The following is an 11828-nucleotide window of genomic DNA, read 5'->3' on the forward strand; positions in this document are numbered from 1 at the left end:
AGCCGGGCGATGCTGTTGGAATGCTGCAGCATCACAGTGCAGTGCAATGAGTCAAAGAAATGTTATCTACTCCAACTTGTTGTAAAAACAGATTCATCATCATAATTAGCTCCAAACATAATAAATGGAAAATAAAGAAGTAAAAATGACTCAAGGTTGGGATAAACTATGAAAATCTACCTAATAAACATAAGAAATATGTACTTTAAGCATGTAATAAACCATGCTTATCAAACATTTTGCGAGAAGGCAAGAGATTCAATATATGATTACACTTCTTTGGATATACTTAATCACATATGTAAACGTCTATGTTTTGTCAATGCAACATGTATTTAATCATATATGGTTAAACTTGTCTATCATGTGTAATCATATATGATATTGAAACTTTTAGTCTTCTCGCAAAATGTTTAACTTCTCATTTAAACTTACCCTTATATAAGAGAGTGGCACACGAGCACACTAACACTTTTCACTTTACAACGGAATAATTCGTTTGTGAAATAAAATACTACATCACGAATGATAAAATGCTTACAACAAATTATACCATTGACAAATATGATGCCAATTCATCATTACAAATGTACTTTACTCATCCTTGAATGATTCTATTTAAAAGTAACAATTACTTCATGAGGACTTGAAGAACGGGTGTAAATGGGGATGATATAATCAACTCGAGCGAAGAAAGCTTTGAATACTTGGAATTCGGTGTTCTTGGTAGACTTTTGTTTGCACGTTGCATTTATTTGCACGCAATTGGTATTTATAATAAAAGACAAGGAATATATCTTCCACATGGTTGATTTTCATTGGCATTAATATACCATTAAGAGATCGTGCTCAACGCTAAGTTTGTTATCTCCACAGTCTTGGTGTCTTTATAGTCTTTTATGTCGTGAAAACACCTTTCCCATTATCAAGTGTACTGGTTGTCCTAATTCTGTTGAATATGACAAAACATCTGTTAATGGACTACAGATGCTTAACATCAACTACGAAGGACTTGTTTATTAGTGAGAGACTCCTCAATTGCTTAAGATCAATCGATGACATCAACTTCCATTTGGTCAACAGGTGTTAAGGGTTTTCCTTTGGTATCTTCATCATATGTTCAACCACTCAGTTATTGATCTTTTGTCACATAAACAATTTGACCACCGATTTCTTGCCTTCACCCATTGACCCGGTGTTAATTAGTGACATGGTCCTTAAGGCAATTCTTCTTCTCTTGTACCAACTATTAATCTTTAGTATCAATGGTAGTAACCATTATCAACTACCTTAGAACTCTTAGTTTTACTAAGTGTTTATCAGCTAGTTTGTCAATCATCAAATCCAATCAACTGGAGCTTCACATACAAAATTATCCTAAGCAAATCCTTGGAGAGTAGCTCAACTGGTCAAGCCTTTGGTTTGCTCCCCATTAGTTACCTATTCAAGTTTGGGCCACTGGAGGGTTTTTAATCATTAAATCAGTCATCCTGACTCTAATTAGGTCGCTTAAATTCTAAATAAAGATAACAAATATACCTAAAGATTTTATGTTTTGAGTTTCTCAAAATTGGATTGCTCGTGGTCGAAATCAAGTTGAGTTTGAAAGCGTCAGAATTCAGGCATCCTTATAAGCTTCAGTGTTCAGATCATATCTCCTTCATCTAAATTTATGTACACAGAATATCCATCTTAAAATCCCCATCTTGTACTCATATATGGATTTTACATCTTCATATGAATCCCTTCATATACTAGTCATTACAATATCACTTCAACCTTAAGCCAAAGTAATATTTAAATAAGACATTTAATCGTCTTTCCGAATTTGGGAATAAAATAAAGAAAGAATATAGAGGGAAAAGAGATGAAAGGAAAAGAAAGGAAACGGAAAAAAGGTTTTTTATTTGTGTTATTGAAAAGGAAGGAAACGATTTTCATGTTCTTGAATCGAAGAGAAAAAAAAAGAAAACTGTCAATTTACAGATACTCCAATAATATGTGTTTTTGCGGTGTTAAATTGATGTATTATTGTTTAAATGCAAGTGTTAGCCCCAGAGATGAAAATAAGAATGAAATGAAATTCAAACCACATGGTAGAGTCAATAATCAGAATTTTACTCTTCTTATATTTATGTAAAACTCATAATCAAAATATAAATATAAGAATTGTGCAAATGCATTTTCATTTTTATTTACAATAATTTAATAATTGGTTTTTTGGTTATATCACTATCAAATATGACATTTAAGATATTGTCATGCTTAAGGATAATTTATAAAAAATTGTGTTACAAATCTAATCGTAATGGATGGACTTAGATCTCTAACTACATCAATTTGTAGTAATATTCTTGTAAATTCTTCAACTTCATAAATTTGTCATACAAATCAATACCACCAAAATATGGAAGTTGTAAGATGATCTCAAGCTACAATACAATACATAAGAAAATATAGATATATAAATTTAGAATAAAAGGTTGTATATATATTTTAAGTAGAAACAATAGATAAACAAAATACATTGATAAATATCAAATATTGATATGGGTTAGGTTCACGTAAGACCAACCTGTTTTCGTGACACCATTTTTTTACATTTGAAAATTTCACAGCAAAACGCTGTGAAGGTAAAAAAAAAGCCGAACCTTCACAGCAAAAACACTGTGAAGGTTACCTTCACAGAGTTTTGCTGTGAAGTTTCAAGTGTAAAAAATAGTCTCACGAAAACAGACTGGTCTCACGTGATCCCAAGTAATATTGATATAATCGTTAGAATATGCAGTTTAAATAATCATCACATTAAAGAACATATTAAAAATGATAATATGTTTTTTTTAAATTATACTCGTCTTTTTAATAATAAAAAAGATATAAAAAAATATTATATAGTATTATCAGACACCTATATTTTTTTTCATTTTTCCTATGTACAGGTGATTCACCAACTTTATTCTCTAAATTGATTATCCCCGATAATATTGTTGACAAGAGTATCAATCCCATTAGATAGTAGCAAAGTTTCAATGTTGAAATTGTTAAGTTATATGAATCAATAACGTAAACTCATAAGTTTTAAATATTTTGCATTCTTTTAAAACCTTGATTTCTCAGACTAAACACCAAAAACAGCTATTATTACATACCAAATCGAAAAGTAAAGATAAAAATGTAGATTTACTACCCGTTTGCTAGTACCAGCGTTATATAAAAAAACCTAAATGTGTTTTTAGCGTTGTGGGTTACTCTTGTAGAAAAGAATATAGATGAGAATTAAAGCACAAAATCAAAAATATATTGAGATTTAAGAAGAAATCGAATGATTTTTACGTGTGTACTTTGGTGATGAAGGTTTCATGTTCGTCGACATATTTAGCTACCTCGATAACTTGTTTAAACAGTATATCCTTTGTGTTGTTTTCTATCTGTACCACTTTCTACATAAATGACGACATAAAAGCATATACAATCGACACAATATCAGATAACTTAAATATAAACAGATTGATCTTTTAGTGAGACAAATCTAGTGAGAAAAGAAAAGGTGTCTCACAAAAAACCAATAACCATTAAGGGTATCGTATTAGTCATTAAGAATAGGATAAAAATAATGTATGAAGTAACAACCTACTTTCATAAATTTCCTTATTATAATATTGTACTTTCAAATAATTTATTATTAAGGCAGTATACTATTGAAAATTTATCCATTATAACATTGGGTAATCGATTTTCTTGCTGATTTGTCATCCTTAAAATAATGCGGAAGACATGTAGGATACGCTTATGTGGCATTAAAATAATCCCCTTCAAAAACGATTTTTAAAAAGAAAACCCTTCCCTCAAATAGATTGTAAACCTTCCCGACAGTTCGAGTTCTAATCTGCTAAACTCTCACACTCATCTCATAGTGACTGAGCAGTTGGTAAACCCTCATCGTCTCCATAATCGAAGTTGGTAATATGATAGTGTTGCATATCGTTTTCTCTATAAGTAATCATCCTTCTATATTCAAGTTTTGGTTATTTGATTGGGTTGGAATATGATTGATGTTATCATAGGCTTCAAGCCTCCTAAAAATACATTTTGCGTAATCCGTTGGTTACGATTGTGCATAAGTGTTCTTATATAAGTTATGTTACATAAATGTTGTTGCTCCAAATCTTTCATTGATGCTACCATCATCTCGAATAATTAAAATACATTATACATTATCTCAAACGTAACTATATTATAAGATGCTACCATAGATGCTATAATTGCAGAAAATAATATCAAGTTAGCGCAAAGCATTAATATTCATAAAAACATTCGGAGATTTCGGTTGTCTCACCACCTGCGACACTGGTGTCGTCAACCATGGGTAGTAGTTGGCAGGGATTATAAGGTAGAGTTTGCACCTTACTTAAATTACAAAGAACCTTAAAAGAAACCAACTTTTGATTTTAGAGGAAAGAGGACAAGAGATCAAAAAGATAACAAGAGTACCCCCTGGTTCTAGAGATGATGCAAATATAATGATAAAGGAATCTAAACCTTTACCAGGCTTCAGAAAGCGACTAGAGGAGATGCAAGTGTCGGAAACTATCAATCAACGAAGAACTTGAAGACGAAAGAATCAAGCATACCGACTGATAAACATGAATTCATACCCATTTTAGGGTATTTTTAGGATCTTATTTCGTAGTATTTTGTTTATCTTAATCACAAACTGAATCATTTTATTCATATTTTTATCCTTATTGAGTTTGAAGCATATCTAATGAATTTTGGTCCTGTTTGACGATAAAATGAAAACTGATGTTAACGACATGATTTGCTACATAAATTGATAGCGTGTGAGAGAAAATCGTATAAGGAGTCTAGTTAAAATCCAAGTACATGTTGAAGAATTTCTTTTGGTTAATGTGAAGATTGGAAGCTGGCTCGTGACATGTTTTGTTATCTTTTTGTTGCTTTTTTATAAAACAAATTCTTTTTTCAGCAACTCTTCCAGGTCTATTTCTTATATCATTCAAATTGACGTGCATTCAAGTGGCTCATTCCTAAGACCACGACATTTGAACACTTTTCAAAGTGATCAACTCGTCAAAAAGTGTCTTTGGTTTATAAAACTTGAAATGAAATAATGGAATATCATTATTGTGAAACGTAGTTCACTTCCTTCAGTTTAAAATCTCACTCTTTGTCAAACATCCAAGCTAAAAGATTTAGTTACTCATTACAAAAATAGTATTGCGAGGAAATGTAAATAACATAAAGTAGAGACATTAAAGTAAATGACGAAATGTAAAGATGGTAAGCGTAAGAAAGTACATAACTTAATGTAAAGAAGCAATGAGAAATTGTAGAATAAGGTTAAATAAAATACAAGAAATATTAGAACGAGAACATAAAATTGAACGACTTAAAAAACGTAAATCACAATCAAATTAGATCTTATTGGATTTCTCTCTCAAAACATAAACCCCATCACCTCTCATTTATACTAAGTTAGAGGGGGCAAAGTGAAAAATTGAGCAACCTTGGTTCCCAAGTTTAGTTAAATTCAATATGAAGTACAAAAGTTCAAATAAATTGTCTAATTAAGTATTTCAAGTACAACAATCATCTTGTCTCACAAAAACACCAGATCTTAATCCCCAAGTTACAAAAATCCATATTCCAAGTTTGTTAGGATCCAAACGTTTACTACTACGCCAAAAGCAATTGTTGATGGAGAAGGTGCAACTTATTTTCTTATAACGTGGCGCTAAACGTAGCAGTTCACGTTTTAATTTAGCAAGATGCTGGTCAATGACCTAACAAACCCCTCCCCCGCCCCCGCCCCCGGCCCTGCATCTGCTAGTACTAAAACAAGATCTTCACTAGAAGACAATGGTTGCACATCATGCCTTTGACATTATTATGCACCTCAAGGGATTCGAACTTGTGACCTGCTCTAATACCACATGTTAGGATCAATCTCTTACCACTACGCCAAAAACAATTGTTGATGGAGAAGACACAACTTATTTCCTTATAGCGTAGCAGTCAAGACCACATTTTGATTTAGGAAGATGTTTGTCAATGACCCAACAAAGTTCATCCAACATTTTAATGCGTTAAGCACTCTAAAAGCCATCGAACTTAGTTGCCCATCAATTCTACAACATATGGGGAATGCAAACAGCCTGCCCACAAGGTATAATTAGCCTATTATTGGAACAAGACAGACAAATCACAACTTTAGCTTCATAAAATAAAGCAAAGAAAAAAATTGGATAATAAAAAAGACTCAAATTTGGGATATAAAAGGAAAATAAGATAGCTAAAAAAAGAAAAAAAAATGAATGCTATTACATGGGTGATTGTTATGATATCAATACGCATCATATATATCTTCTGGATCAAACTCTTCTATTCTTAATCAAATCTTCCACCTTGAATTAGCCATGAACTTTAAGATTGTTGCTTGATGGAAGTCTTGTGTTGAATTTGGTGATGAAAATGAATGAAGCAACTTAAATGGAAGAGATAAGTGACATGTTTTAGGAGCACTCGAGTGTAAATCGTCTTCTTTTATATTTGAGGGAGATAACAACGAATGCAAGGGGAATAATAAAAAGAGTTGACTAAAATACCCTCGTGTGCAAAACATGTGAGAGGGTCTTAACGGCCAAAAAGAGAACGCGTTAGGAGGATGGACCAAAATCGTTGTAAAATGACAAACATGAGGGACCAGATCTGAGTTTTTGAAATTTAGGAACAATACTTGTTGAAAATTGAAAACGTTGGAGACCAAAATTGAACTTTACTATAGGTAAAATATTAATACTTTTAAAAGTGAATTAATAATTTTGTCCATGTTGTTATATGAAAATTTTGGATTGGGTCCCCTATAAAAATAATTATATCTATCATCTTTCTGGTTTCAGTTTGGTTACGGAGTGGGTCCCTTGCTTTAACATCATTAACCTTAGTTCCGTTAAGTCAAGAATAATATGGTCTTTTCTAATTTTTCACATATTTTTATAAGAAATAAATAATGTACATTATTTATATATTAAGATCATATGTATAATATATCTATTATATATATATATATATATTTATATACTAGGTTCGATCCCCGTGTATTACACGGGGTAATTTAAAAAAAAAAATCATGTTAGAAAACTTATTTTACAGATATGAAGTTCATCCAAGAATAAAATGAAATTTAGAAATGAAACTATATCAGTAAATTGAATTTAAACTTAGAAGTAAATTTAAAATGACTCTTCAGATTTGTACTCTTGAAGTATAACTCTGAAGAATGAATTCAGACTTGTACTAATGAAATAACTTTAAAGTAAAACTCTTCAGACTTCAGAGCTCTATATAGGCAAACCAGAAGTTCTGCATGTGCTTTGTCTAGAAAAGAAGACTTCAGAGTTCGGGTGAACTAACTCTGAAAAATGACTCTTCGAGCTTGTACTCTAGAAATAACTCTGAAGTAAAACTCTGAAGAATGACTTCAGACTTGTACTCTTGAAATAACTTTGAAGTAAAACTCTGAAGAATGACTTCAGACTTATACTATTGAACTAACTCTGAAGTATAACTCTGAAAAATAACTCTGAAGTATAACTCCGAAAAATAACTCTGAAAAATGACTCTGACGAATGACTCTTCAGACTTGAATTTAGAAATGGAACTATTCAATAATTAGTTAAAATAAAGTTAACCCTAAAATAAAATTGAATTTAGAAATGAAACAATATTAGTAAATTGAATTTAAACTTAGAAGAGCGTCTGTGTCAAATCTGAAGACAAATTTTGAAGACCTTGAGTTTAGAGTTATTCAAATACCCAATATCTTTGAAAAAGACCCCATGGTAAAACTTGCATCATACAGAGCAAGACCAACCAGAGCTCCTCTGGTCCTTAAGAACCAGAGCCCCTCTGGACTCACCAACCAAAATCAAGGTCAACCCAAAAACAAGGCCAACCAAAGGCCCTTTGGTCAACCAGAGGCTCTCGTTCGTCTATCCAGAACCTCTGGGGTCAAGAAAATGTTAAATACTTAAAGAATTTGAGTTCCATTTACAACCGGAGACAGAGACCCTCTAGTTAAACATGAAGATCAACCAGAGCCCCTCTAGTTCCTTTATGATGGATTATAATATTTTTTCAAGGTTCAAATAAACAACCAGAAGCAAAGTTATCCAAAAGCCAAACTAACCAGAGGGGCTCTGGCTTACAAGACTAAATCTAAGTCTTAAAGACTTATCTTCAAAGTCTAGCAAGACTTGTACTCTTGAAATTACTCTGAAGTAAAACTCTTCAGACTTAAGAGCTCTATATAGGCAAGTCAGAAGCTCTGCATGCACTATGTAGAGGCTCTACATGGTGCTCCATCTGGAAAAGAAGACTTCAGAGTTCCGGTGAGCTAACTCTGAAGAATGACTCTTCAGATTTGTACTCTTGAAATAACTCTGAAGAATGAATCTTCAGACTTATATTCTTGAAATAACTCTGAAGTATAAAATCAGTCCCACTAAATCAAAGTTCATACTTCTAAGTCTGAAAGAAAAGACTTCAGAGTTCGGGTGAGCTAAGTCTGAAAAAGAAGACTTTAGAATTGGGGTGAGTTAACTCTGAAGAATGACTCTTCAGACTTGTACTCTTCAGAATTGTACTCTTCAGACTTGTAGAAGACATTAAAGTTCAAACTTCTAAGTCTGAAAAAGAAGACTTCAGACTTCTTTTTCTAAGTCTAAAAGAAGACTTCAGAGTTCAGACTTCTAAGTCTAGGAAATAACTCTGAAGTGTAATTTTGAGTTGTCTTATAATCTGGAAAATAACTCTGAGAATAACTTTGTGGCACAAGAGTTCAGAGTTGTCGTCTATGTCTAGGAAATAACTCTGAAGAATACTTCACATAGTACAGACTTCACAGTTTAGACTTCTTAATTGGAATTTCTTCATTCAGACTTAGAAGCTTGAATAAGAATTCAGAGTTAAATGACTAAGTCTGAACAAAAAGGCTTCACAGTGCAAACCTCTAAGTTTGGAAAAGATTGAACCAGAGTTTATGTCTAAGTCTGAACAAAAAGGCTTCACAGTTCAGACCTCTAAGTCTGGAAAAGAATGAACCAAACTTTATGCATATAAGTCTGAACAAAAAGTTTGAAGTCTATCTCTATGTCTGGAAAAAAAAGGAACCAGTCTATGCCTTTAAGTCTGAAGATGACTTCAGAGTCATCTCTAACTCTAGAAAAAATACTTACAGTCCAGGTTCTTTGTTTACCTTATCATAATTACTTATACTTTTAAGTCTGAAAAGGAACGAACCAGAGTCTATGCCTCTAAGTCTGAAGAAGACTTCAGAGTGATCTTTAACTCTAGAAAAAATACTTCAGAGTTTAGGCTATTTGTTTACCTTTTCATAATTAGTTATTTTGTAACTCTGGCAAAGAAGACTTCAGAGTTCACTCTTCTAAGTCTGGAAAAGAAGGAACCATAGTTTATGCCTCAAAGTCTGAACAAAAAGGGTTCAGAGTTCAAACTTCTAAGTCTGGAAAAGAATGAACAAGAGTTTGTCTCTAAGTCTGAACAAAAAGGGTTCAGATTTTATGCATATAAGTCTAAATGAAAATTCTGAAGTCTACAGACTTATCAGTCTGAAAAACAAGGAACCATAGTCTGTCTCTAAGTATGGAAAAGAAGGGACCAATCTATGCCTCTAAGTCTGAAGAAGACTTCAGAATGATCTCTAACTCTTTGTTTATCTTATAATAATTACTTATTTTACACTGGTGACAAAGTAAATCCAGTTTCGTACGAGTATTAGTTAAAACACGAAATAAAAGAATGGCATCCTAATTTGGTGGGTTTGATTGAATAAAGGGACAAATGTCAATGAAATAGGCCTATTTGAACCACTAATGTAAATTGTGTCTAGATGCATGTTTAGGCAAGATAACAAGATATCCGACTCACCAAAAGATGACACGTGTCATCCAAGTTACTTATTTTTTATATATATATATATATATATATATATATATATATATATATATAAGTGCCTAATCAAATTAGAACTAGATAGTTTGTGGTAACTGTGAGATTCAATGTAAATCAATCATTTATAGATAATTAATGTTTTTACTAAAATAAAATAAAGGGTATATTGGTAAATTTTCCAGTTCATAAAACTCTATATTGTTTCACCCTCCAAGACCTCACTATCTACTCCTTCAACGTCTCTGCCCCCATTCTCCGTTCCTCTAACTTTCAGGTCACCATCTTCTCCCATAACCCTAAGGCCATAAGGACCCCAATGTCTGGTCCTGTTTATTTACGGAACAAATGCCACGGTGGCACCGTACAATGGCATGTCATCGACTCAAGACAACTGGACGATGCCATCTCGCTATTGATCAAGCTGAACAGTCTAGTGAGAGGAGAGTCAGGAGGTTCATCTTTAGGTTGTACCATATCCATGTGATGTGTCCTTCCATTCAAGAACAAGCAGAATCCAAATCTCCATCTCGTTGGCCGATGTGCACCATTCTTGCTGGCCATTGGCCAAGAAGGAGCCGCTGTCAAATTAAGACCTTCAACGAATCCAGATCTCCATCGAAATCAAATCTGAAAACATCTCGAAGGTCTGCATCTCTTCATTTCCATTGAAATCAGGTATGAAAACATCTAGATATTGAAAAGGTGTGAATCTCTCCATCTCCATCGAAATTAGATCTGAAAACATCCCGATCAAAGAAAATTTCCTAAAAAAATCCAAATCTGAAAAATCGAAGATCCTACATGAAAGAAAATTTCCGATATCGAAGGTTTGTATCGTTTGTTTCTAGTAAAATCATTGGCTAGAAAATCAAAGGATTTGTGTTTTAAGGTTAGGTATCATAGTGGTATCACAATGGTATGTATGTATCTTTTGTATGTACCACAGTTGGTATCACAGTGGTTCACAATGTGGACCGTTTGTATGTATCTTTTTTTAACAGTCTTGAAGTTTAATTGGTGTATTTTGGGTATCATATAGTGTATCTTTTGTTTATTGGAGAGAGGAGAGATAAAAATTTTAAAATGCCTAAAATGCTCTTTAATTAAATTTTTTTAGTCAAATTACCAAAATTATTAGTTTTCTAATTTATCTATTGATTTGTGGTTGAGACTGAATCTCACAGCTATCACTAACTAACTAGTTCTCACTTGAATGAATCCCTATTCTAGAAATCTCTTTCATGTAGCTTGGCAAGGAAATTTTGAGTCATGGGTACAAGACCCTTTACATGTAAGACCTATTTGCGCTATCTCTCTCCACACACACACACATGACTACAGTCTCCCTCTCCCCCAAGAATTTCACCAGCGACACCATTCCCTTTTCTCCAGTACCCTTTATCCTCATCTTCTTTGAGCTCTTCCTCCTATACATCCCCTTCTCTAATTAATTACTCTCTCCGATCATTTTTTTTTTGTAAGGGTGTCCGGGCCAAAGCCCGACTAATCCCCGACAAATTTGGAGGCTAAACATGGCCCCACTTAAATGTCGCCAACACTCCCCTCCCAGGGCTCGAACTCGGGTTCATGACTATGCCATGCCCAAGCCTTTACCACTAGGCTGGAAGGTCTTTGATCATTGCCACCACATACCGTGAACTTTGTCAAAACCCCTTCCTAACTGTCTCCTACAACAAGCATCACCGACACCCATACACCATTCTCCTCTATATCACCTCCCCATGACCCCGTTCTTCTGCTCGAAGTGAAGTAAACACAACAATTTGTTGTTGTCCACAACATGAAGGAAACAAAATGGAATTCTATAAGGATCA

This window comes from Cynara cardunculus (genome assembly GCF_001531365.2).
Source record: "Cynara cardunculus var. scolymus isolate 2C chromosome LG 10, CcrdV1, whole genome shotgun sequence".
Classification (NCBI taxonomy): Eukaryota; Viridiplantae; Streptophyta; class Magnoliopsida; order Asterales; family Asteraceae; genus Cynara; species Cynara cardunculus.